At 52.0% G+C, this 26,161-nt stretch overlaps 1 protein-coding gene and 1 pseudogene across 2 annotated transcripts in view; one reads left to right on the top strand and one right to left on the bottom strand.

Annotated features, from left to right (window-relative positions):
* The window catches only part of PTN (pleiotrophin), an 86,641-nt gene that overhangs the window by 17,408 nt on the left and 43,072 nt on the right, over positions 1–26,161 (top strand). Inside the window, exon 1 of one of the 2 annotated variants that reach the window (XM_073650185.1) lies at positions 17,198–17,226. The exons of the other annotated variant lie outside the window; for it this stretch is intronic. The gene's annotated coding sequence lies outside the window, so the exon portion shown is untranslated. Of the gene's footprint in view, positions 1–17,197; positions 17,227–26,161 lie in introns of those variants that run through there. 2 annotated transcript variants of the gene reach the window in all.
* LOC141164073 (uncharacterized) lies at positions 18,156–24,555 on the bottom strand (annotated as a pseudogene).

Genomic DNA, 26,161 nt, shown 5'->3' on the forward strand with positions numbered 1-26,161 from the left:
ACTGTCCTACCAGGAGATCTTGCAAAGGCGCCGCTTTCTTGGTATAGTCCTTCACAAACCTCCGGTAATACCCGACTAGTCCCAGGAACTGACGTACCTCCTTGAGGCTCTTCGGCTCCGGCCATTTCTGGATGGCAGTGACCTTCTCCGGGTCCGGTGCTACTCCTTCTGGACTGATGATGTGCCCCAGGTACTGTACCTTTCGCTTGAGCAGGTGGCACTTGGAGGGCTTCAGCTTCATCCCATACCGGGACAGCGACTCAAATATCTCTGCCAGGTGCTTCAAATGGTCCTCGTACGTTTTGGAGTACACTATCACGTCATCCAGGTATAGCAGTACAGTCTCGAAGTTGCGGTGTCCCAGGCAGCACTCCATCAATCTCTGGAACGTTCCGGGGGCGTTGCAGAGTCCGAGCGGCATACTGTTGAACTCGCAGAGTCCCATCGGGGTAGTAAAGGCCGTTTTCTCCCGATCCTCCTCAGCAACAGCTACTTGCCAGTACCCACTAGTGAGGTCAAGGGTGGAAAAGTAATTTGCAGACTTTAATGCAGCAAGATATTCCTCTATATGGGGCAAAGGGTATGCATCTTTGTGTGTTATGCGATTTACCTGTCTGTAATCTACACACATTCTCATGCTTCCATCCTTTTTCCTGACCAGGACCAGGGGAGCTGCCCAGGGGCTACAGCTATCTCTTATTACCCCTGCCTTCTTCATGTCGTGCAACATCTCCTTCGCCTTCTGGTAGTGTGCTGGTGGTATGGGCCTGTAACGTTCTTTGATGGGTGGATGGTCACCTGTGGGTATATGGTGTTGTACCCCTTTAATCCTCCCAAAGTCAAGTGGGTGTTTACTGAATACCTGCTCGTATTCCTGAACCACCCGGTGTACACCCTTCTTCTGATGGGCAGGAGTGGTGTCTGTCCCAACATGGAGCTGTTGACACCAATCCTCCACCTGGGTTCCCGGGTCATTATCCTCCACTTCGTATGGTGAGGTTAAGGACTCTGCCGTGTGTATGGAGTTGTTATCTACTGTGTACAGTTTGGCAACAGTGGCGTAGCGTGGTAATCTAACCTCGTCCTCCCCATAGTTTAGGAGGCGTACGGGCACCCTCCCATTGCGTACATCCACTAACCCTCTGGCAGTCAAGAGTGTAGGTCTATGCTCCGAGCTAAGGGGCTCTACTACCTCCTGGTAGCTTCGTCCTTTGAGACCTATTGCTGCTCTACACCAAATCAGCATCTCATTCATCGGGGGGATCACAATGGGTATCGGGTCTGTCACCCGTACATTACCAATTTCACCACCTGTTAGCTTTACCTGTTGCTGGTACATAAGGGCTCGGATCTCTTTCTGGAGCACCCTCCTCTGCCCTGGTTTGGCAGTGTCGGCCATCTGTTGGAGCAAGAACAACACTTCTCCCAAACAGTTACTAACAATATTTGTGCCAAGTACCATATACAAGTCTGTATCATCAGGATTAGTCTCTACTACAATTAGTCCCTGGTCCTTCAGTTCCACTCTTCCCACCTTTACTGCCACATCCTTAACCCCGACTAGGTTAAGGGGAAGGCCATTGGAGGCATACACGGAAAGGTTTGGATCTGGCGGGTGAAGTTCGTGTATGGACCAGAACCTTTTGTAGAGGACATCAGGCATGATGGTTACCTGAGATCCCGTGTCCAGCAGGGCAGGTGTCGCGATGCCGTCCAGCACAATGGACAGGAAAGGTCTTCCTCCCATGAACCGGCGGTACCAGTTTGATGGGCCTGGGGGGTTTACTCCTGGGTGTCGACCCTCGGCCCCAGGGTTTGCTCGTTTAAAGGACAGTTCCGCGCTGTGTGGCCTGCCTTCTGGCAGCGGTAGCAGATGAGTTCCTTTGGAGGGCGGCGTTGGTCGCTGGTCCTCCCACGGGGTGGCGTTGCTCTCCTTCTTCTCCTCATCCAGGGGACATCCCCTGGGCTGTCGGCTAGCAGGATCCTTCCCTCCGGCTCAGGCTCCATCTGTAGCTGCAGGGCGCTCATGACAGTGGTTAGAGTTTTGCTTAACTGACGCACTTCAGAGCGCAGGCTGTCCAGCTCGCTAGGGGGCACTGTTTGCATCTTTGTTTCAGCTGTTACTGAAGGAGCAGTGGGTGCTGCGGGCACTGGGGTGGCCCCACCCTGGTAACGCTGGATAGCAGTATCTGATGTTTCCAGGGGTTGCAGACCCTTTATAGCCATTTCCTTAAGGGTGTCAAAGGTGGCATCTGGATGGTCTAAGGCCCACCACTGTACAGTTCTGCTCTCCTCCTGGGACCTCAACCCCCGGATGAACTGTTCCGTCAGCATTTTATTTTCATTTTGTATGCTGGCTGGACTAACCTGTTTCAGGGCCCGCAGGGCTTCCTGTAAGCGCCAGGCGTAGTCCCGGACACTGTCCTCAGGCTTCTGGGCACAGTGGTAGAACCTCATCTGTCTCGGTGCGGTTTTCAAACACAGCTTGCAGCTTTTTAAATATTGCGGATACTGACTCTTGGTCTGCGGCTGACCAGGTTTCAACTTACCGCTCCGCAGCACCAGTCAATTGTCCAACTACAACAGCGGCTCTCTGTTTCCCTGTCATCGAGTACATGTCCAGCACACCGCATATTCTCCTTTTAAATTCGGACAGCGTATCTGGTCTGCCACTGTACTGGGGGAGCCACTTCGCTCCAGGGATGTACGGTAGGGCCATGGGTATGACAGGGATTACAGGCCCTGCTGGTGGAGCGGCTGCTTCAGCCTGCTCAGCGCCGAGCGTAAGTGGAACATCGGGCCGTTAACTGGTACTCCGGCGTTCTGCTGGGCTTCGGACATCGTTGCGCCCCCCTAGTGAACCGGAGCCTACCTTCTTCACTTCCTTATCAGGTAGGTCGCAGCTCCGCGGGCGACGGTCTTCTTCTGTCAGAGCGTCCTCTGGGCTCCTTCCAGGACCTGACGCTTCCTGGTTTGACCTCAGGGGCGGGGCGTGTCCTGGGCTTCGCGCGCTTCCAGCGGTTACGCCTCTCTTCTTCCAGCGCGGCGACAGGAAAATGGCGGACAATGGCGGGAAATCTCGGGAATGGTGGGAAAACTTCACCACAGTGAGTACTACAGTCTTTTAAGGTGCACAGTACCCGGTGGCGACGGGCAAGGAATCCTGTTCGTGACGCCAAAACATGACGCGCCCCCAGGGCCGTGGGGTACTCGGCAGCCGTGCCTCTGGATGCTTGGGGGGATATCACGGTGGCTGGCCCGGTTCGTGACCCAGGGCGGTCAGTAAAAAGGGGGATAGGTTATAGGGGATTTGGGAAAGTTCGTGATGCCACCTGTGGAATGCGGCTAAGGGGGCCGCCGCTGCGGAGCAGTCCTCTGGAGCTGGTGTTACGGCAGCAGGGATGGTGTGGCTCTCCACAGGTAGAGCTAGCTCCAGGGCAGCGTGGGGTGTAATGGATGGTGGTGCAGGGGAGAGACGGCAGGACGGTCCCGGAGGAAAGACGGACACTCACACGGGGGTAAGCTTCAGTACCTTTACTGGTGATGTTGCAGGCACGGTCCAGGGTACTCCAGGTGAAGGGCGCACTTTTGGACTCTCCCCAGTGAGCGGGTATAGGGCCTCCTGATCCGTGACTTTACTTATTAAGCTTCTGACCTGCCTGGAGCTAGGCCTAGCTTGGTTACTGTCTTTCTTTGCACCTGCTGACCTGGTGGTAGGGCCTTCTCTTTGGAGATCACTCTCCCTGGACGCTGGGGCCTCCGTGACTCCTAGACCTGGTGCTGTAGTCAGCGTTTGGTGAACCTGGGACCTGTAGTCCTCCAGGGGTTCCGGTGGTTCCTACTGGGTGTAAAGAGTCCCTGTAGGCGTGGACCCGGTGTCCGGTATCTATATCGGGGTGAGCCTGGTATGCTCCTCTGCCCCCTCACTACTTCTTCCTTCTCCTCTCGCCTTCGGCCACACTCAGGCCTTCACTAAGCTTCCACACGTGCTGTAGGCCTTGGCTCACCTAAGCACAGCAGCCAGCTTGCTGCTCTCTTCACTGCACGCTCTCTGCTCAACTCTGAGCTGTGTTCCTCTCTGTCTCTGAACACTAAACTGAAACTAACTGAGCTGCCTGGCTCCACCCTCCCTATATATATCCCTATCGGGCTCCCTCTGGTGGTCTGAGGTGGTAGGGTGGAGGTGTGTGAATGTGTGAGGGCCTCTTGTGGAGAAGTCCATCCATGCACCCTTCTGGGTTCTGTGGCACCAATGCGCAGCAGGGCGCCACATCCCCATAAGGTAATAGTGCACAGTCTATGCCTCCACACTGTAACAGTGTCCCCTCTATGTCCCCACAAGGTAATAGTGGCCAGTCTGTGCCTCCACACTGTAATAGTGCCCTCTCTATGGCCCCACAAGGTAATAGTGCTCAATCTATGACTCCACATTGTAATAGTGCCCTCTCTATGCCCCCACAAGGTAATAGTGCCCAATCTGTGCCTCCACACTGTAACTTTGCCCCCTCAAGATAATAGTGTCCAATCTGTGCCTCCACACTGTAATAGTGCACCCTCTATGTCCCCACAAGGTAATAGTGTCCAATCTGTGCCTCCATATTGTAATAGTGCCCCCTCTACAGCCCCACAAGGTAATAGTGCTCAATTTGTGCCTCCACATAGTAATAGTGCCCCCTATATGCCCCCACAAGGTAATTGTGCCCAATCTGTGCCTCCACAAGGTAATAGTGCCCCTTATATGCTCCCACAAGGTAATAGTGCCCAATCTGTGCCTCCACACTGTAATAGTGCCCCCTCTATGGCCCCACAAGGTAATAGTGCCCAATCTGTGCCTCCACACTGTAATAGTGCCCCCTTTATTCCCCCCAGGTAATTGTGCCCAATCTGTGCCTCCACATTGTAATAGTGCCCCCTCTATGCCCCCACAATGTAATAGTGCACAATCTGTGCCTCCCCATTAATAGTGCCCCCTCTATGGCCCTCCAAGGTAATAATGCCCTTTCTATGCCCCCACAAGGTAATAGTGCCCAATCTGTGCCTCCACACTGTAGCTATGCCTCCTCAAGGTAATAGTGTCCAATCTATGCCTCCACACCGTAATAGTGCCCCTCTATAGCCCCACAAGGTAATAGTGCTCAATCTGTGCCTCCTCACCGTAATATTGCCCCCTCTATGCCCCCACAAGGTAATAGTGCCTCCTCTATGCCCCCACAAGGTTACAGTGCCCAATCTGTGCCTCCACACTGTAATAGTGCCCCCTCTATGGCCCCACAAGGTAATAGTGCCCAATCTGTGCCTCCACACTGTAACTGTGCCTCCTCAAGGCAATAGTGCCCAATCTGTGCCTCCACACTGTAATAGTGCACCCTCTATGCCCCCACAAGGTAATAATGTCCAGTCTGTGCCTGCACACTGTAATAGTGCCCCCTCTATAGCCCCACAAGGTAATAGTGCTCAATCTGTGCCTCCACACCGTAATATTGCCCCCTCTATGCCCCCACAAGGTAATAGTGCCCCCTCTATGCTCCCACAAGGTAATAGTGCCCAATCTGTGCCTCCACACTGTAATAGTGCCCCCTCTATGTCCCCATAAGGTAATAATGTCCAGTCTGTGCCTGCACACTGTAATAGTGCCCCCTCTATAGCCCCACAAGGTAATAGTGCTCAATCTGTGCCTCCACACCGTAATATTGCCCCCTCTATGCCCCCACAAGGTAATAGTGCCCCCTCTATGCTCCCACAAGGTAATAGTGCCCAATCTGTGCCTCCACACTGTAATAGTGCCCCCTCTATGTCCCCATAAGGTAATAATGTCCAATCTGTGCCTCCACATTGTAATAGTGCCCCCTCTATAGCCCCACAAGGTAATAGTGCTGAATCTGTGCCTCCACACCGTAATATTGCCCCCTCTATGCCTCCACAAGGTAATAGTGCCCCCTCTATGCTCCCACAAGGTAATAGTGCCCAATCTGTGCCTCCACACTGTAATAGTGCCCCCTCTATGTCCCCATAAGGTAATAGTGCACAATCTGTGCCTCCACATTGTAATAGTGCCCTCTCTATGCCCCCACAAGGTAATAGTGCCCAGTCTTTGTCTCCACACTGTAATAAGGCACTCTATATCCCCATAAGGTAATAGTGCACAATCTGTGCCTCCAAACTGTAATAGCGTCCCCTCTATGTCCCCACAAGGTAATAGTGCCCAATCTGTGCCTCCACAATTTAATAGTGCCCTCTCTATGCCCCCACAAGGTAATAGTGCCCAGTCTTTGTCTCCACGCTGTAATAGTGCACCCTCTATGCCCCCATAAGGTAATAGTGCCCAATCTGTGCCTCCACACTGTAATAGTGCCCCCACATGGTAATAGTGTCCAATCTGTGCCTCCACACTGTAATAGTGCCCCCACATGGTAATAGTGCACAATCTGTGCCTCCATGGTGTAATAGTGCCCCCTTTATGCCCCCACAAGATAATAGTATCCAATCTGTGCCGCCACACTGTAATAGTGCCTCCTCTATGCCCCCACAAGATAATAGTGCCCAATCTGTGCCTCCACACTGTAATAGTGCTGCCTCTATTTCCCTCACAAAGTAATTGTGCACAATCTGTGCCTCCACATTGTAGTAGTGCCCTCTCTATACCCCCACAAGGTAATAGTGCCTCCTCTATGCCCCCACAAGGTTATAGTGCCCTATCTGTGCCCAATCTATGCCTACACATTGTAGTAGTGCCCTCTCTATACCCCCACAAGGTAATAGTGCCCAATCCGTGCCTCCACACTGTAACTGTGCCCCCTCAAGGTAATAGTGCCAAATCTGTGCCCCCACACTGTAATAGTGCACCATCTATGTCCCCACAAAGTAATAGTGTAGTATCCAATCTGTGCCTCTAAATTGTAATAGTGCCCCCTCTATGCCCCCACATGGTAATAGTGCCCAATCTGTGCCTCCATACTGTAATAGTGCCCCCTCTACATCCCCATAAGGTAATAGTGCACAATCTGTGCCTCCACACTGTAATAGTGTCCCCTCTATGGCCCCACAAGGTAATAGTGCCCAGTCTGTGCCTGCACACAGTAATAGTGCCCCTCTATGCCCCACAAGATAATTATGCCCAATCTGTGCCTCTACATTATAATAGTGCCTTCTCTATGAACCCACAAGGTAATAGTGCCCAATCTGTGTCTCCACACTGTAATTGTGCACCCTCTATGTCCCCACAAGGTAATAGTGTCCAATCCAATCTGTGCCTCCACACTGTAACTGTGCCCCCACAAGGTAATAGTGCACAATCTGTGCCTCCACAGTGTAATAGTGCCCACTTTATGCCCCCACAAGATAATAGTGCCCAATCTGTGCCTCCACACTGTAATTGTGCCCCCTCTGTGTCCCACACAAGGTACTAGTGCCCAATCTGTGCCTCCACATTGTAATAGTGCCCCCTCTATACCCTCACAAGGTAATAGTGCCCAATCTGTGCTTCCATACTGTAATAGTGCCCCTCAAAGTAATAATGCCCCATCTATGCCCTCACACTGTAATAGTGCCCCCGCTATGCCCCCAAAAGATAATAGTGGTCAATCTGTGCCTCCACACTGTAATGGTTCCCCCTCTGTAATAGGTAATAGTGCCTAATCTGTGCTCAGAAACATTAAAAGTGACCCCTCTGTGGCTCCTCTTGGTAATCGTGGTAAATTTGTGCCTCTACCCTGTCATAATAATAATAATAATAATAATAATAGTTTATTTTAATAGCGCCAACATATTCCGCAGCACTTTACAAATTTTAGGGGGGACTTGTACAGACAATACAGAATAAGCATATCACATATCGAAAGGAGTGAGGGCCCTGCTCGCAAGCTTACAGTCTATGAGGAAATGGGGGAGACATAAAAGGTAAAAAGTACATATATTGTATAATGCAGCCTTGATATACTGAATAGGATAAATAATAATACATGGACTGGTCGCCAGCCAGTATGTGTGCAGTCCTGACAGAGGCTTTTATGTGCATGGTTGGTTTGAACCCGAAGTTGAAGAAGATTTTAATATGGGGGAAAGCTGGGATGGACAGAGTGTGTTTAGGTGATACGCCAGTCTAAAGAAATGTGTTTTTAGGGTTCGCTTGAAACTGTGGGTATTGGGAATTAATCGAACTGTCCTGGGTAGTGCATTCCAGAGAATTGGCGCAGCACGCGAGAAATCTTGGAGACGGGAGTCGGAAGTTCGGATTATGGAGGATTTTAGTTTCAAGTCATTTGCAGAACGGAGGGCACGTGTAGGGTGGTAGACTGAGACAATGGAGGAGATGTAGGGGGGTACTGAAGCATGGAGCGCTTTGTGGGTAAGCGTGATAAGTTTAAAATGAACTCTATATTGGATGGGCAACCAATGCAATGACTGGCACAGGGAAGAGGCATCGGTGTAGTGGTTGGCGAGGAATATGATCCTGGCTGCTGCGTTCAGGATGGATTGGAGAGGGGAGAGTTTAGTAAGAGGGAGACCAATAAGTAGAGAGTTGCAATAGTCAAGACGAGAATGAATAAGAGCTACAGTAAGAGTTTTTGCCGAGTCAAAGGTGAGAAAAGTCCTGATTCTTGAGATGTTTTTGAGGTGTAAATGACATGAACAAGCGACTGATTTGATGTGAGGAAAGAAGGAAAGATCTGAATCAAAAATGACCCCAAGACAGCGGGCTTGTTGCTGGGGAGTAATGGTGGAGCCTCAAACAGAAATGGCAATATAGAGCACAGGTAGGTTAGTGGAGGGAGGAAAGACGAGTAGTTCAGTTTTAGGTAGAGGGAGGACATAGTGTTAGACACAGCAGAAAGACAATCACTGGTCTTTTGTAATAATGCAGGGGTGATGTCCGGAGCAGAGGTGTATAATTGGGTGTCATCAGCATAGAGATGACACTGAAAACCGAATCTACTGATTGTTTATCCAATAGGAGCGGTGTATAAGGAGAAAAGAAGGGGGCCTAGGACTGATCCTTGAGGAACCCCGACAGTAAGGGGAAGGAGAGAGGAGGAGGAGCCGGCAAAAGACACAGAGAAGGAGCGGTCAGAGAGATAAGAGGAGAACCAGGAGAGAACCGTGTCCTTGAGGCCAATAGTGCGGAGCATAGTGAGAAGGAGCTGATGATCCACAGTGTCGAATGCTGCAGAGAGATCCAGGAGAATCAGCAGGGAGTAGTGACCATTAGATTTAGCTGTTAGTAGATCATTAGAGACTTTAGTGAGGGCAGTTTCAGTAGAATGTAAAGAGCGGAAACCAGATTGTAAAGGGTCAAGAAGAGAGTTGTCTGAGAGATAGCGGATTAGACAGGACCAGGCGTTCCAGGAGTTTAGAGATAAAGGGAAGATTGGAAACAGGTCTGTAGTTGGCCGTGCAGTTCTGGTCGAGGGATGGTTTTTTAAGTAATGGTTGTATGCTGGCGTGTTTAAAAGAAGAGGGAAAGATACCAGATGAGAGGGAAAGGTTGAAAATTTTAGTTAGGTGAGTGGTGACAGCTGGAGCAAGGGACTGAAGGAGATGTGAGGGAATAGGGTCACTGGTGCAGGTGGTAGGGCGAGAAGATGCAAGGAGCCTGATCACTTCATCTTCCGTGACTGGTTCGAAGTCAGAAAATGAGCAAGATACAATGTGGCGGGGGGGAGCATGCATAACATTTGGGGATTGGGAGAAAATTTCCTGTCGGATATGGTCAATTTTTTCTTTGAAATAATTGGCCAGATCGTCAGCGCTGAGGTCGGTGGTCGGGGCCTGTGCTGTTTGATTGAGGAGAGAATGAAACGTGTCAAAGAGTCGTTTAGGATTATTGGAAAGTGAGATTATGAGGTTGTTAAAGTAGGTTTGTTTGGAGAGGTGAAGTGCAGAGTTATATGTTTTCAGCATAAATTTATAATGGAGGAAATCTTCGGGCAGATTTGATTTTCTCCGCAGCCGTTCAGCACACCTGGAGTACCTCTGGAGAAGACGTGTTTGAGGCGTGTGCCAGGGTTGTCGCCGTCTATGCCGAATTGTTCTTTGTGTAGGAGGTACGGCTTCATCCAGGGAGCATAGCATTATTTTGTTATAATGCTTCAATGCAGAGTCTGGACATGAGAGGGAGGAGATTGGGGCCAATGATGATTGCAACCTTTTTATAAATTTCTGGCTGTTAATGGCGCGTAAATTTCTATAAGTGTGGACGGTGGGAGTGTCTTGAGTAGAGTCACAGTTCTTGACAGAGAATGAAAGAAGATTATGGTCAGACAGTGGAAGAGGAGAGTTAGTAAAGTCATGTACTGAGCAAAGCCGGGAGAAGATCAGGTCCAATGTGTTCCCGTCTTCATGTGTAGGAGAATTAGCAAGCTGTGAAAGACCGAAGGAGGAGGATAGTGATAAAAGGTGAGCGGCAGATGGGGAAAGAGGATCGCCAATTGGGATGTTAAAGTCTCCCATGATTATCGTGGGGATGTCGCAGGATAGAAAATTTGGAAGCCAGGCAGCAAAGTGATCCAGGAATTGACGGGGGGGACCTGGGGGGCGATAGACAACCGCCACTCGCAGGGAGAAGGGCCGATAGAGTCTGACTGTGTGTGCCCCTTTTGTGCCTACACACAATAATGATGCATTGGTGACCACCACACTATAATCATAATAATGCGCTTTGTGCCTTCCCCCATTTTTGCCCCCACCTACTAATGTCTCTCTTTTGTTTCCCCCATTTGTGCCCCCCCAAAGTAAAATCTTCCATTTGTGCCCCATATTCTTCTCTCTTTTTCTCATGCCTCATTCGTGTAAATAAAAAATAAACTTGAACTCACCTCCTTTGGCTCACTCAGTGAGCGTTGACCTCCTCTGTCCTTCTCCCTACGGTCTGCCATCTGGCTTGATGAGCTTGTGACTAAAGCTCCAGGTGGCCCGCCAGAGCGAGCGGCTGAGCAGGGAGCCGATGGTAAGTCTCAATGTCCAGACGGGGTTACGGTCTAGTAGAGAGTAGCCTTACCCTAGGCTTAAAATGGCGCGTGAGTTCAAGAAAGAGCCATGTCTGACTGCCATCAGCAACTGCTCTACTGTTCTTGTTCTGCAGGAAACTAATTGTGCGAGTAACCAAGTGTGACGCCTCATCTACAGACTGTAACCATCACTCGTTAACCTTCTGGGCTGTAGATATTCCAGACATCACGCTCATACTTTAAATACACACGTTTCTGGTAGTCATAGGGTTAAAAAAATATTGAAAAGGGGTGAAAAAAAAATCCTGATAATAAAAAGAATAGAATACTGCTTCCCCGCTGTCACCACTAGAGGGAGCCGAAGAGCTTAGTGCAGACTTTTTTGGAAATCACAGGCTCCCTCTAGTGGCGACTGCAGAAATTTCATCATATAACTTTAGAGCCAAGTTTCAGAAAAATAGAGATAACATTGGACCTGAAAGAAACTGGAAAGAAATTTCTTGCAGTCAGAACCGATGCTCTTAGTAAAGTCATCAGGATCAGGAATCATCTTTTTATGTTGTAGTTAATATTTATCATTTGTGATTTACGGCTTCGTCCTGGGGAGAATAAATGTGAAAATAGATAATAATGCAGAATTTTAGTAAAGGATAATGGACAGATAAAGGCTCGGATATTTCGGTAGTAATATCTGCCAGTTCCTCGGGTGTATGTGCCCCCTTTCTGAATTCCTCAGGGTTCTCGCTCCTCGACTTGTTATTCAATCATTAATTTGTTTGGGCCTCATTAAAAATCAGCGGTGACCCCCAGGCGGAGAGGAGGTGCTGGTGGGCTCATTAATGGAGCTGGACTAAAAATAGGAGAACAGAGAAAAGAAGAATCCTCAGGGAAAGAGGAGTAACCATGTAAGACTGGCAGCGAGCGGACCCCGGGGAGAATGTAGGGAGGCGGCTCAGGAGAAGCATCGCCCTTCACCCACCGCTCACTGCACCAGGGTCCGCAGGAGGCCACCGGGAGACTGCGCACAATAAGATAGTTATTAGGTTGTTAAGTGGGTAATGACTGAAGATAAGAGAAGACGAGTCCATGGATAATAACGTAAATTATTATATTCATCCTTCTATTTATCTATTATCTATCCATCCATCTACGCCTCATCCTGACTGACCGCCCAGGAACAACCCCCAAAAGAACCCAAATGAACACTTTTGGGTGGGATTAGCATAATCCCCTCCACTTTTGCATCTCAGGTCACAGGATTATCCCGGCTAGATCTGGACTGTTCCCAGGTCGTGTAATGTTGGAAATGTCCTAACTATCGATATGTTTTAGATCGGAGTCTGCGGACGCCCCTTCTCCAAACAGTATCATTGCATAGTGCAGAGCGAAGTCCAGGGGGTAGTCCAGAGTGTAGTCCAAGGGGTAGTCCAGGGGGTAGTCCAAGGGGTAGTCTAGAGTGTAGTCCAGGGTGTAGTCTAAGGCGTAGTCCAGGGGGTAGTCCAAGGGGTAGTCCAGAGCGTAGTCTAGGGGGTAGTCCAGAGCGTACAGCAAAGCGTAGTCCAGAGTGTAGTCCAGTGCATAGTCCAGGGGGTAGTCTAGAGCATAGTCCAGTGTATAGTCCAGGGGGTAGTCCAGAGCATAGTCCAGTGCATAGTCCAGGGGGTAGTCCAGTGCATAGTCCAGGGGGTAGTCCAGAGCATAGTCCAGGTGGTGGTCCAGAGCATAGTCCAGTGTATACCAAAAGCGTAGTCCAGTGCATAGTCCAAGAAGTAGTCCAGAGTGTATACCAGAGTGTATACCAGAGCGTAGTCCAGGGGGGCATTCCAGAGCATATTCCAGGGGATAGCCCAGAGTGTAGTCCAGGGGGGTAGTCCAGAGCGTAGTCCAGAGTGTAGTCAAGTGCATAGTCTAGGGGGTAGTCCAGAGCATTGCCCAGGGGGTAGTACAGAGCGTAGTCCAGGGGGTAGTTCAGGGAGTAGTCCAGAGCATAGTCCAGGGGGTAGTCCAGGGAGTAGTCCTGGGGGTAGTCCAGGGAGTAGTCCAGGGGGTAGTACAGAGCACAATCCAGAGCGTAGTCTAGAGGGTTCCTCTTTAATGAAACGGTGGAAGACTGTAGAAGCTGCACAGAATATTTTGTTGCTTTTCACACAACAAGGACTCAACAACCACAGCTTGATGGTTACAATCTCTTTGGTGAGGCACAGCACGCGCAGTGGTTGCAGTTCACTCCAGGAGGCGCTGTATGCTTCAATATTCTAAATCACCCCTGACACTCACAGGTCACTGATAACGTCATACAGACTCCTGGGACCGGTGATAACGTCACACAGACTCCTGGGACCAGTGATAACGTCACACAGACCTTCATAGAGGAAACATTAGAAAGAGGGAAACAATCTGTGCAGCGCAACATGGCAAATTTCATTTTACACACTTCCCTACACCAATAATTTTTACACGCAGTACGATTCCCCTTTCATGCCCCCCACCCATATTACATGCTCCCCCACCCCACACACAGTATGATGCTCTCATAGCCAGTGGGGTAACTTGAACCTCGTGGGTCCCAATTTCAAAATCACCAACAGGTCCCCCACCTATCGCAATAGTTTTTTCATATGAGCCAAAGAGACCTTTTGGGCCCCCTAATCTCCATGGCCCAGGTGAGATTACACTCCTGCACACGATATGATGCCCCTCTGCCCAACACACAGTATGATGCCCCCACACAGCATGATGCCCCCTCAGCCCCCACACAGCATGATGCCCCCTCAGCCCCCACACAGTATGATGACCCCTCAGCCCCCACACAGTATGATGCCCCCACACATTATGATGTCCCCTCAGCCCCCACACAGTGTGATGCCTCCACAGCACCCCAAATAGTATTATGTTCTGACATCCCCCACACAGTATGATGGACCCACAGTGCCACGCACAGTATAATGTGTACAGTCAACCATCCTCACAGTATGATTCCCCCACAGTCCTACACACAGAATGATGCCTTCACAGTCCCCCCACATAGTATGAGGCCCCCAAAGCTCTCCTAAAACAGTATGATGGCCCCCAACACCCCACAAAGTAGGTTGGCCCGACAGACTCTACACACAATATATGCCCCGCACAACCCCCCACATACACTATATGAACCACAAAGCTTCCCACTTACAGTATGATGACCGCCACACCTCCCCTCATGCATATTATAATGGCCCCCACACCCAGTATGATGGACCACACAGCCCCCCACGCATAGTATGATGGACCACACAGCCCCCACACTCAGTATGATGGACCACACAGCCCGCCCCCCACACAAAGTATGATGGACCACACAGCCCCCCACACCCAGTATGATGGACCACATAGCCCCCCACACAAAGTATGATGGACCACACAGCACCCCACACCCAGTATGATGGACCGCACATCCCCCACACAGTATTCCCAAAACAGTATGATGACTCCCTAACACCTCACAAAGTATGACGGCCTGGAAAGCTTTACAAATACAGAGTGATGACCCCCACAGCTCCACACACACAGTATGATGTCCTCACAGTACATTCCCCCCTACACATAGTATGATGCCCCCACAGACCCCACTTACACACAGTATGATGCTCCCACTTACCTCTGGGACCTGCTTCTCAGCCACTGGGCTGCTCTCTGATGCAGTCACGAAACCAGAGAATGTCCTGTGCCCTGAAGGTCCTTTAGGTTTTCCTCAAGCAAAACGGTGGAGCAGAGATCTTGAGCTGTATCTGTGTCCTCAATTTTATGACCATAGTTCATATGGCAGTAAAGCAGTTTACATTTCATATATTCCATGTTTGCATAGATCTCAGCACTTACAGAGGCGGCTAGATTCTCTTTATTAGAGATGAGCAAAGAAATTCTCATGATCTGTCATCCGTCCATCCTTCCTCCATCTAACCTTCCTCCATCCAACCTTCCTCCATTCATCCATCCATCCATCCTTCCTTTCCTTCATCCATCCTTCCTCCCTCCTTCCTCCATCCATCCTTCCTCCATCCATCCTTCATCCATCCTTCCTCCATCCATCCTCCCTCCATCCTTCCTCCATCCATCCTTCCTCCATCCATCCTTCCTCCATCCTTCCTTCCTCCCTCCTTCCTCCATCCATCCTTCCTCCATCCATCCTTCCTCTATCCATCCTTCCTCTATCTATTCTTCCTTCATCCATCCTTCCTCCATCCTTCCTCTATTCATCCTTCCTCCATCCATCCTTCCTCTATCCATCCATCCTTCCTCCATCCATTCTTCCTTCATCCATCCTTCCTTCATCCATCCTTCTTTCATCCATCCTTCCTTCATCCATCTTTCCTCCATCCATCCTCCATTTATCCATCCTCCACCCATCCTCCATCCATCCTTCCTCCATTCATCCTCCACCCATCCTTCCTCCATCCATCCTTCACCCATCCATGCTTCAACCATCCTTCCTCCATCCATCCTCCATCCATCCATCCTTCCCTCCATCCATCCATCCTTCCTTCATCCATATTTCCTTCATCCATCCTTCCTTCATCCATCCTTCCTCCATCCATCCTTCCTCCATCCATCCTCCACCCATCCTTCCTCTATCCATCCTTCATCCATCCTTCCTCCATACATCCATCCTCCATCCATCCTTCCTCCTCCAGCCATCCTTCCTTCCTTCCTCCATCCTTCATTTGTCCATCCATCCTTCCTTCCTCCATCAATCCTCCACCCATCCTCCATCCATCCTTCCTCCATTCATCTTCCACCCATCCTTCCTCCATCCATCCTTCACCCATCCTTCCTCCATCCATCCTCCACTCCATCCATCCATCCTTCCTTCATCCATCCATCCTTCATCCATCCTTCCTTCATCCATCCTTCCTCCATCCATCCATCCTTCCTCCATCCATCCTCCATCCATCCTTCCTCCATCCATCCTCCACCCATCCTTCCTCTGTCCATCCTTCCTCCATCCATCCTCTATCCACCCTTCCTCCATCCATCCTCCACCCATCCTTCCTCTATCCATCCTTCATCCATCTTTCCTCCATATATCCTCCATCCATCCATCCTCCATCCATCCATCCTCCATCCATCCATCCTTCCTCCATCCATCCTTCCTCCATCCATCCATCTTTCCTTCCTCCATCCATCCTTCCTCCTCCAGCCATCCTTCCTCCATCCTTCATTTGTCCATCCTTCCTTCTCCATCCATCCTCCATCCATCCATCCTCCACCCATCCTTCCTCCATCCTCCATCCATCCTTCCTTCATCCATCCTTCCTTCATCCATCCTTCCTCCATTCATCCATCCTTCCTCCATCCATCCTCCACCCATCCTTCCTCTATCCATCCTTCATCCATCTTTCCTCCATATATCCTCCATCCATCCATCCTCCATCCATCCATCCTCCATCCATCCATCCTTCCTCCATCCATCCTTCCTCCATCCATCCTTCCTCCATCCATCCATCTTTCCTTCCTCCATCCATCCTTCCTCCTCCAGCCATCCTTCCTCCATCCTTCATTTGTCCATCCTTCCTTCCTCCATCCTTCTTTCTCCATCCATCCTCCATCCATCCATCCTCCACCCATCCTTCCTCCATCCTCCATCCATCCATCCTTCCCTCCATCCATCCTTCCTTCATCCATCCTTCATCCATCCTTCCTTCATCCATCCTTCCTCCATTCATCCATCCTTCCTCCATCCTTCCTTCCTCCATCCATCCTTCCTCCTCCAGCCATCCTTCCTTCCTTCCTCCATCCTTCATTTCTCCATCCATCCATACTTCCACCTCCAGCCATCCTTCCTTCCTTCCTCCATCCTTCCTTCCTCCATCCATCCTTCCTCCATCCATTCTTCCTCCTCCAGCCATCCTTCCTTCCTTCCTCCATCCTTCATTTCTCCATCCTTCCTTCCTCCACCCTTCCTTCCTCCATCCATCCTTCCTCCATCCATCCATCCTTCCTCCATCCATCTTTCCTTCCTCCATCCTTCCTTCCTCCATCCATCCTTCCTTCCTCCATCCTTCCTTCCTCCATCCTTCCTTCCTCCATCCATCTCTCATGCTGTTTATAAATAATCACAAATATCTGGCATTTCCGGATTCTGCCTCGCTCCTCTCCGTTAACTTCTCAGCAGCGTTTTTTATTTTTTTATTTTCAGATTTTAACTAAACATAACGAGCAATTATAACGGTGCAGAAATGAGAGTGATGCTGCTAAATGGAGTCTAAAAGCATCAGCTCCACGCCGGGCTCATCTGTGTTAATAGGTTTGTGCCAAATTCTCTCATCACGCGTTCCTCTAATTCTTCACGACGGATATCTGCCATTTTAAAACCATCTAATAATCAGCGAAAATACCCGTTCTGTGCGCCCCGAGATGGTAATTAACAGCTGCGTGTGTAATAAGCTGACTCGCCTCCGCCTGGATGAAAACTAGATCTGTGAAAAATGTGAAAAATTACAACAATTTATGATGTTTCTCCTGTTTTAATAACTCTGCTTGCTGTTAGTGAATGCAAACGTTACCAGCAGAGATGGAAATAGCTAAAGAAGGTGCAGAGGTAATAATTACTGCAGGTCCTGGTGCCCAAGGGAGTCCAAAACTGATGCACATTAAACTGCAATGTCCCTGGACAGGGCCTAAGCTTCATTGTGTCTTGCTGGGAGGGAGCTTGCTGCATTGTGTCTGGCTGGGAGGGAGCTCGCTGCATTGTGTCTTGCTGGGAGGGAGCTCGCTGCATTGTGTCTTGCTGGGAGGAGCTTGCTGCATTGTGTCTTGCTGGGAGGGAGCTTGCTGCATTGTGTCTTGCTGGGAGGGAGCTTGCTGCATTGTGTCTGGCTGGGAGGGAGCTTTTTGCATTGTGTCTTGCTGGGAGGGAGCTTGCTGCATTGTGTCTTGCTGGGAGGGAGCTTGCTGCATTGTGTCTTGCTGGGAGGGAGCTTGCTGCATTGTGTCTTGCTGGGAGGGAGCTTGCTGCATTGTGTCTTACTGGGAGGGAGCTTGCTGCATTGTGTCTTGCTGGGAGGGAGCTTGCTGCATTGTGTCTTGCTGGGAGGGAGCTCGCTGCATTGTGTCTGTCTGGGAGGGAGCTTTTTGCATTGTGTCTGGCTGGGAGGGAGCTTGCTGCATTGTGTCTTACTGGGAGGGAGCTTGCTGCATTGTGTCTGGCTGGGAGGGAGCTTGCTGCATTGTGTCTTACTGGGAGGGAGCTTGCTGCATTGTGTCTGGCTGGGAGGGAGCTTGCTGCATTGTGTCTTGCTGGGAGGGAGCTTGCTGCATTGTATCTTGCTGGGAGGGAGCTTGCTGCATTGTGTCTTGCTGGGAGGGAGCTCGCTGCATTGTGTCTGGCTGGGAGGGAGCTTGCTGCATTGTGTCTGGCTGGGAGGAGCTTGCTGCATTGTGTCTTGCTGGGAGGGCGCTCGCTGTATTGAGTCTGTCTGGGAGGGAGCTTTTTGCATTGTGTCTGGCTGGGAGGGAGCTTGCTGCATTGTGTCTGGCTGGGAGGGAGCTTGCTGCATTGTGTCTTGCTGGGAGGGAGCTTGCTGCATGGTGTCTTACTGGGAGGGAGCTTGCTGCATTGTGTCTGGCTGGGAGGGAGCTTTTTGCATTGTGTCTGGCTGGGAGGGAGCTTGCTGCATTGTGTCTTGCTGGGAGGGAGCTTGCTGCATTGTGTCTTACTGGGAGGGAGCTTGCTGCATTGTGTCTTGCTGGGAGGAGCTTGCTGCATTGTGTCTTGCTGGGAGGGAGCTCGCTGCATTGTGTCTTGCTGGGAGGGAGCTTGCTGCATTGTGTCTTGCTGGGAGGGAGCTTGCTGCATTGTGTCTGGCTGGGAGGGAGCTTTTTGCATTGTGTCTTGCTGGGAGGGAGCTTGCTGCATTGTGTCTTGCTGGGAGGGAGCTTGCTGCATTGTGTCTTGCTGGGAGGGAGCTTGCTGCATTGTGTCTTACTGGGAGGAGCTTGCTGCATTGTGTCTGGCTGGGAGGGAGCTTGCTGCATTGTGTCTTGCTGGGAGGGAGCTTGCTGCATTGTGTCTTGCTGGGAGGGAGCTTGCTGCATTGTGTCTTACTGGGAGGGAGCTTGCTGCATTGTGTCTTGCTGGGAGGGAGCTTGCTGCATTGTGTCTTGCTGGGAGGGAGCTCGCTGCATTGTGTCTGTCTGGGAGGGAGCTTTTTGCATTGTGTCTGGCTGGGAGGGAGCTTGCTGCATTGTGTCTTACTGGGAGGAGCTTGCTGCATTGTGTCTTACTGGGAGGGAGCTTGCTGCATTGTGTCTGGCTGGGAGGGAGCTTGCTGCATTGTGTCTTGCTGGGAGGGAGCTTGCTGCATTGTATCTTGCTGGGAGGGAGCTTGCTGCATTGTGTCTTGCTGGGAGGGAGCTTGCTGCATTGTGTCTGGCTGGGAGGGAGCTTGCTGCATTGTGTCTGGCTGGGAGGAGCTTGCTACATTGTGTCTTGCTGGGAGGGAGCTCGCTGCATTGTGTCTGTCTGGGAGGGAGCTTTTTGCATTGTGTCTGGCTGGGAGGGAGCTTGCTGCATTGTGTCTGGCTGGGAGGGAGCTTTTTGCATTGTTTCTGGCTGGGAGGGAGCTTGCTGCATTGTGTCTTGCTGGGAGGGAGCTTGCTGCATTGTGTCTTACTGGGAGGGAGCTTGCTGCATTGTGTCTGGCTGGGAGGGAGCTTTTTGCATTGTGTCTGGCTGGGAGGGAGCTTGCTGCATTGTGTCTTGCTGGGAGGGAGCTTGCTGCATTGTGTCTTACTGGGAGGGAGCTTGCTGCATTGTGTCTGGCTGGGAGGGAGCTTTTTGCATTGTGTCTTGCTGGGAGGGAGCTTGCTGCATTGTGTCTTACTGGGAGGGAGCTTGCTGCATTGTGTCTGGCTGGGAGGGAGCTTTTTGCATTGTGTCTGGCTGGGAGGGAGCTTGCTGCATTGTGTCTTGCTGGGAGGGAGCTTGCTGCATTGTGTCTGGCTGGGAGGGAGCTTGCTGCATTGTGTCTGGCTGGGAGGGAGCTTGCTGCATTGTGTCTGGCTGGGAGAGAGCTTTTTGCATTGTGTCTGGCTGGGAGGGAGCTCGCTGCATTGTGTCTGTCTGGGAGGGAGATTTTTGCATTGTGTCTGTCTGCGAGAGAGCTTTTTGCATTGTGTCTTGCTGGGAGGGAGCTTGCTGCATTGTGTCTGGCTGGGAGGGAGCTTGCTGCATTGTGTCTGTCTGGGAGGGAGATTTTTGCATTGTGTCTGGCTGGGAGGGAGCTTGCTGCATTGTGTCTGTCTGGGAGGGAGATTTTTGCATTGTGTCTGTCTGGGAGAGAGCTTTTTGCATTGTGTCTTGCTGGGAGGGAGCTTGCTGCATTGTATCTGGCTGGGAGGGAGCTTGCTGCATTGTGTCTGTGTGTCACCCAGGGGGAATATAGGGGACTCGGTACCCGGGCCTTTTACCTTGTTTAGGAGGTCACGGCAGTCGGCTCCCGGGCCCGTACTCTGGGTCTCTCTTTTAAAACGGGTTTTAGTGTACAGTTTGTCTTGTGACGCCACCTGTGGTTTCTGGTAATGGTTATCGGCGCTGCTGCAGACCTCCGGGGGGTGATGGGAGGATGGCCGCTGGGATGTTCTTGCTCCCCACAGGCGGAGCGGGCCCCCGGGGCAGTGTAGGTGCAAATGGTGGTGATGCTGGGACTTGTAGTGCAGGAGAGATGGCACAGCAGAAATAACTGACGGAGGCAGTGCAGTGCAGTCATTCCGAGTTTTACTCACAGTTCTTGATCAAGTTTCTCAGGTACACTGTAAAGGTGTCCGCCTCCGCGTCGCACTGCGTCTGCCAGGCAGGGGCTCAGCACTCCTTCAGGTAGATTAGAAGCACTTAACGGGACCCCCTTTCTTATGTTCCTTTCCTTGACCGACTTCACGCGCTGGGTCTTCTCCTTCCTGCCCTGCGCTCCCCCACACACAGTCCCGATCGGGTGCTCTGAAGTCCCTTCTGGGCAACCTGGAGTTCCCGGACCTACTTGATGCCCTTCACGGCGACTAGGGTGAGACTGTGGCAACTGCACCATGGAAGTGCAGAAGCCTTCGGTTTTTCCAGCCGAGACCTGGAGTAACACGGCTGGTCCAGAGACCAGTTTCCTTCCTGCGGCCCGATCCCTCTATGAGGTGTGGTATCTCCACTCCCAGGTAAGGATGGAGTACCTCACAAGACCCCCACACACTCATCACTACACCACTCCTGTTCTGAAGGGGGCCTAAAGCACCATAGTGCTGCCCCGGGCCTGAATGGAGGAGTTGGGGGGAACCAAAGTTAGGGGGAACCACGTAGTGAGTGAGGGTGGAGGAAGCACTTTACCTAAGCACTAATTAGAATTATATATAACTGGAGGCCATTTTAATAACCGGGTCTTTGGTCATGGGTCTTTGGGACGGCAAGTCAGCATAAAGCTGCCGCCGGCTGAGGGGTCCACGGTTCCCAGTCTCAGGCCTCAAGACGGGGGATTGGGGCAGAGTTATAACCGGCTCTGTCCCCGGTCAGAGTCCAACCAAGAAGACCCAGGAGGGGAGCAGAGGAGTTAGGCTCCACAGGCGAAAGGATCTCAGGGGGTGCGGACGGAGCGGAGTTGCCACCTGCATACCTTATTCTGGCCCTGCCAGAGAGACCCTGCCGCAAGAGGGGGTACCGGTCCCCGATTATCTGACTTTGCACTTCACGTCTCTGTCGGAAAATCCGGAGGCTTATGTGGATCCCAGGGGGATACGGACGGAGCGGAGTCGCCACCAGTATGCCCTAATCTGAGTTTATCCAGAGGGACCTGGCCTTACGCCACGTTCTCACCACAAGTCACCAAAAAGGGCACCCAGTCGGTCCGGGAACTACACGTTACCCACAAGGGACATTGCAGTACCCGTACGGGACTCAGTGGGGGACACAAGGCGGGAGAAGTTCAACAAGAGAGGAACACACTAGAGCGGGGGTCAAGCGCTCCTGAACTACCTGGAGTGTGCTGAACCCCACCCTGGCGGCCGCAGCTCGCCGTGTGACAGCAGAGAGAAGCTCTGAGCTGAGAAAACACCACTGTGAGTACAGACTTGGATGACTTCAACTACTGCCTCTGTCTGTTCTTTCCTCCGCGGCTCTGCACCTGCCATCGCTCTATTTTACATCCTCTCTACGCTGCCCTGAGGCCTCGCTCCACTTGTGGGGAGCCGAACCAACTATAGCTGCCCTGACACCTGCGTCAGAGGACTGTGCAGCGCTGGTGACCTTCACGAACATTCCCCTTTCCCATACACCTTTTCCCCCCTTCCTTTGCTTTTAAGAGTGACCCCAGGGTACGGGCCCGGGAGCCGGCCACCGTGACATCCCCCAAAACCAACAGCAAGGCCCAGGCGCCGAGCCGTCCTCCATCCCCTGGGCGCGTCACATACGGGTTCCGTCCTGCACTCACCCTACCCTCTGGGATCCCTTTTGTTACCGGAGCCTTCCTCCTCTGCTCCCCTCCTGGGCCTCTATTACTAGGCCCCACTTATGGAGCAGAGCTCCTGAAGAGACTCTGCTCCCCTCCTCTCCTTACTACTCACTGACTGACTGACCTCCCTAAGATGGCTTCCGTTTATATACCTCCTACAATGGTGCTCCCCTACTCTACATCCTCCACCCACACCCACTACTGGTTCCCCCTCTCTTTGGTTCCCCCCACTCCATCCAGGGACAGGGATCAGCAGGAACATAATGTATTTTGCCCTTCCAGCCGGCCTGGAGCAGTGTAGTGTTGAATATGGGGGTTGGGGCCCCTCGCAGCACTCCCTCCTTACCTGAGAGAAGGAGTTACCACACTCCCCCCTGGTAAAACCCAGCACGTCCGCAGGCTGGAACTGAGCAAAACACGGTATATTAGACATACAAAATTTTTAGAATGCATTCGCTTAGAAGATCATAAAACTTTTTCTTCCCTTTATGGGAGGCACATTATTTGAACGTTACTGGGTAACATTATTACAGACAATATGAAACTTTTCACTTACAGATACATATTTTCTCATGTAAAACATTGTCAACATTTTTCAAGCAAATTGCAGTGAGATCCCAAACAGGGTGTCCATCTCACGTGTAAAGGTGCAAATCAAGCAGCATGAGGGACCCGTCCGAAAACCCTCAACGTAGGCCCTGGGCGTGGCTGCAGGGCTTAAGTGATCCTGGTGCTGAACCACGTCTTCGGCCACGCCAAACGGGTTTTTGTTCTGAGGTCTGCGGTTGCAAATATAAAACCAATAGAGGGCACTTTAAGAAGTGCAAACTATATACAAGATCAGTTCTTGGCTGCTCACAGTCCTCAGCCTGAAGTCAGTATACACTTACCGGGTAATTATGCACACAAAATTTTCAATTTGTACCCTTACGGGTAACTTATTTACAATGTTCAGTCTCACTTACTGGTACTTAGTAGTGGGGTCCCCACCGGGGGTACTTCTGATTTTTGCTGGCTGACCCAGCTGGGTCATCAGCCATGAACTGCGGGGGCATGTCCTTTTCCTCCTCGACTACGCGGTATACCTGGAGAGCATACCACCCGCGTTCCCCGTGGTGCCTAGTATAGGTGACACGGCCACCGGGGTACAAATTCCGGTCGGGATGGCCCTGCTCCAGCTGGGGCTCAACATCCCGCCGGTTAACAAATATGTCTCTGCTGAAGTGGGGGTCACGGATGAAGCCCCACCCAGCCCCCAAGTCAAATTTGACGACCAGTCCCTCTTCACGGGGACTAGGACGGGCAGATTCTGCTTGCCGGACTTGGGCTTTTGCGGCCTTGTTCCGGGCCTCCAACCGCTCGCAGCGCACCCGCCGGGTGCGCCGTTCCTTTTCTAGTTGTAGGAGCTCCCGTCTGCAGAAGTCCTTTCTTGCCAGCGCTTGGGTCTCCTGCGGGAACCCCATCAGGTCCCCCCCCTGGTTGTCCCACCTAAACTCTTCTCTTCCTGGGCAGGCAACCAGGGGCACTGGTGTTGGGAGTAGCAGGCATTGTTGCTGGTCCTCAAGCCTGGCGGACCAGTCAAAAGAGGGTGCTCCGTACACCCACTCGGGTGCCGGGGGTGGCGGTTCCGGAAGGGAGCCGAGCAAGAGGTCCGCGGAGTCATCGCCCGGGGGTGGAGGTTCCGGGAGGGAGCCGAGCAACAGTCCCGCGGAGTCAGCGCCCGGTGGTGGAGGTTCCGGGCTTAGCAGCTGCTCCAGGGTGTACATGGCTGGGTACGGGGGGTGCTGCTGTAGGAGGCCCAGGAGCAAGTCGGCGCTTGCAGCGCTCGGGATAGGGGAACTCTTCCTACCTGCTCCTGTGCTGCACACGGCCTCCTGGCGCTCATCTGCCTCCGCCTGGGCTGGGATGCTGCCGATGGTACCCGGTGCTGACTGTCGCCGAGCTGCTATCTTCGCCAGCAGCTCTTTCTTCCATCTGGCGACCGCTGCTTGCTGGGCCCATTCCACGTGCTGGCTCAGCTCCTGGATCTCCCTCTGGAGGAACTCAGCATCCTCCGGGGACAGTTTGACATCAGTTCCCTCCAGGATGAGGGGGTTCGTCAGCTCTTGCGGGCCAGAAGCGGAGGTTTGGTCCTGACCCCCTTCCATTCTGGCTGCCGGGTGCGGTCTGTCTAGACTGGTTAAGACCACACCCTGTCTCCATTCCTTCTCTCTTTCTCCCCTCCCTTTTCGGGGGCGGTTCCATGGCAGTCTGCTGTCGTTCACTCCCAGGGACGTCCTCCCCCCTTGACGGACACATCTATGCGGACGGTCACAGTTGCAAGGGGCGGGTTGTGCTTTTGGCACCATTCTGGGACCCGGCCCACGATGGGAGGTTCCATATTGTTGTCTTTAATCACGTACATAATGGCGCCCGTTCTTCTGGGGCGAGCGCCACATTCAGTGAAGATATACAGTTCAAATAAGGTACACAGTACCCGGTGGCATCGGGCACAAAATCCTGTTTGTGACGCCAGGAAAGAGAGCTGTGTTACCCAGGGGGAATATAGGGGACTAGGTACCCGGGCCTTTTACCTTGTTTAGGAGGTCACGGCAGTCGGCTCCCGGGCCCGTACTCTGGGTCTCTCTTTTAAAAAGGGTTTTAGTGTACAGTTTGTCTTGTGACGCCACCTGTGGCTTCCGGTAATGGATACCGGCGCTGCTGCAGACCTCCGGGAGTGATGGGATGGCAGCTGGGATGTTTCTGCTCCCCACAGGCGGAGCGGGGCCCCGGGGCAGTGTAGGTGCAGATGGTGGTGATGCTGGGGCTTGTAGTGCAGGCGAGATGGCGCAGCAGGAGTAACTGACAGAGACAGGGGATTCACTTCAGTACCTTTACTGGTGCGGATGTCAGGTACGGTCCAGGGTACTCGGTAGGAAGGGCGCACGTCAGGACTCTCCCCAGTGAGCGGGTATAAGGCCTCCTGGTCCGTGTCTCCCTCTCTCTAAGCTCCTGGCCAGCCTGCAACTGGGCCTAGCTTCTGTGTCGTGCTGTTCCTTCACCTGTCGCTTGCTAGTAGGACCTTTTTCTGGCAACCACTATCCCTGGACGCTGGGGCCTTTGTGGTTCCTAGTCCTGTCAAGGGTTTAGCTTCAGGTCGACCAGGAACTTGTAGTCCTCCTGGTATGCCGGTGATCCCTACTGGGCATAATGGACCCAGTAGGCGCGGACCCGGTGTCCGGTTTGTGTCTTGGGGTGAGCCTATGATGCTCCTCTGCCCCCTCAACTCCTTTCTCCTCTCCTCTTTGCCTCCAGCCACACTCGGGGCCCTCAATACAGCAGCAGACGGGCTGCGTCTTCACTGTTCTCTGTGACAGCACACTCTCTGACTGACTGAGACTCTCTCTCAGACTGGCTGCCTGGCTCCACCCTCCATATATATATCCCTAACGGGCTCCCTCTGGTGGTATGAGGTGGAAGGGTGGAGGTGTTTGTTTGTAACGATGGCCTCTTGTCGAGAAGTCCATCCATGCAACCTTTTGGGTCCTGTAGTACCTGTGAACAGCATGGTGCCACATCTGGCTGGGAGGGAGCTTGCTGCATTCTGTCTTGCTGGGAGGGAGCTTGCTGCATTGTATCTGGCTGGGAGGGAGCTTGCTGCATTATGTCTTGCTGGGAGGGAGCTTGCTGCATTGTGTCTTGCTGGGAGGGAGCTTGCTGCATTGTGTCTGGCTGGGAGGGAGCTTGCTGCATTGTGTCTGGCTGGGAGGGAGC

Source organism: Phyllobates terribilis, unplaced genomic scaffold, assembly GCF_046119375.1.
Source record: "Phyllobates terribilis strain yellow unplaced genomic scaffold, ASM4611937v1 Scaffold_10__3_contigs__length_209671492, whole genome shotgun sequence".
Lineage (NCBI taxonomy): Eukaryota > Metazoa > Chordata > Amphibia > Anura > Dendrobatidae > Phyllobates > Phyllobates terribilis.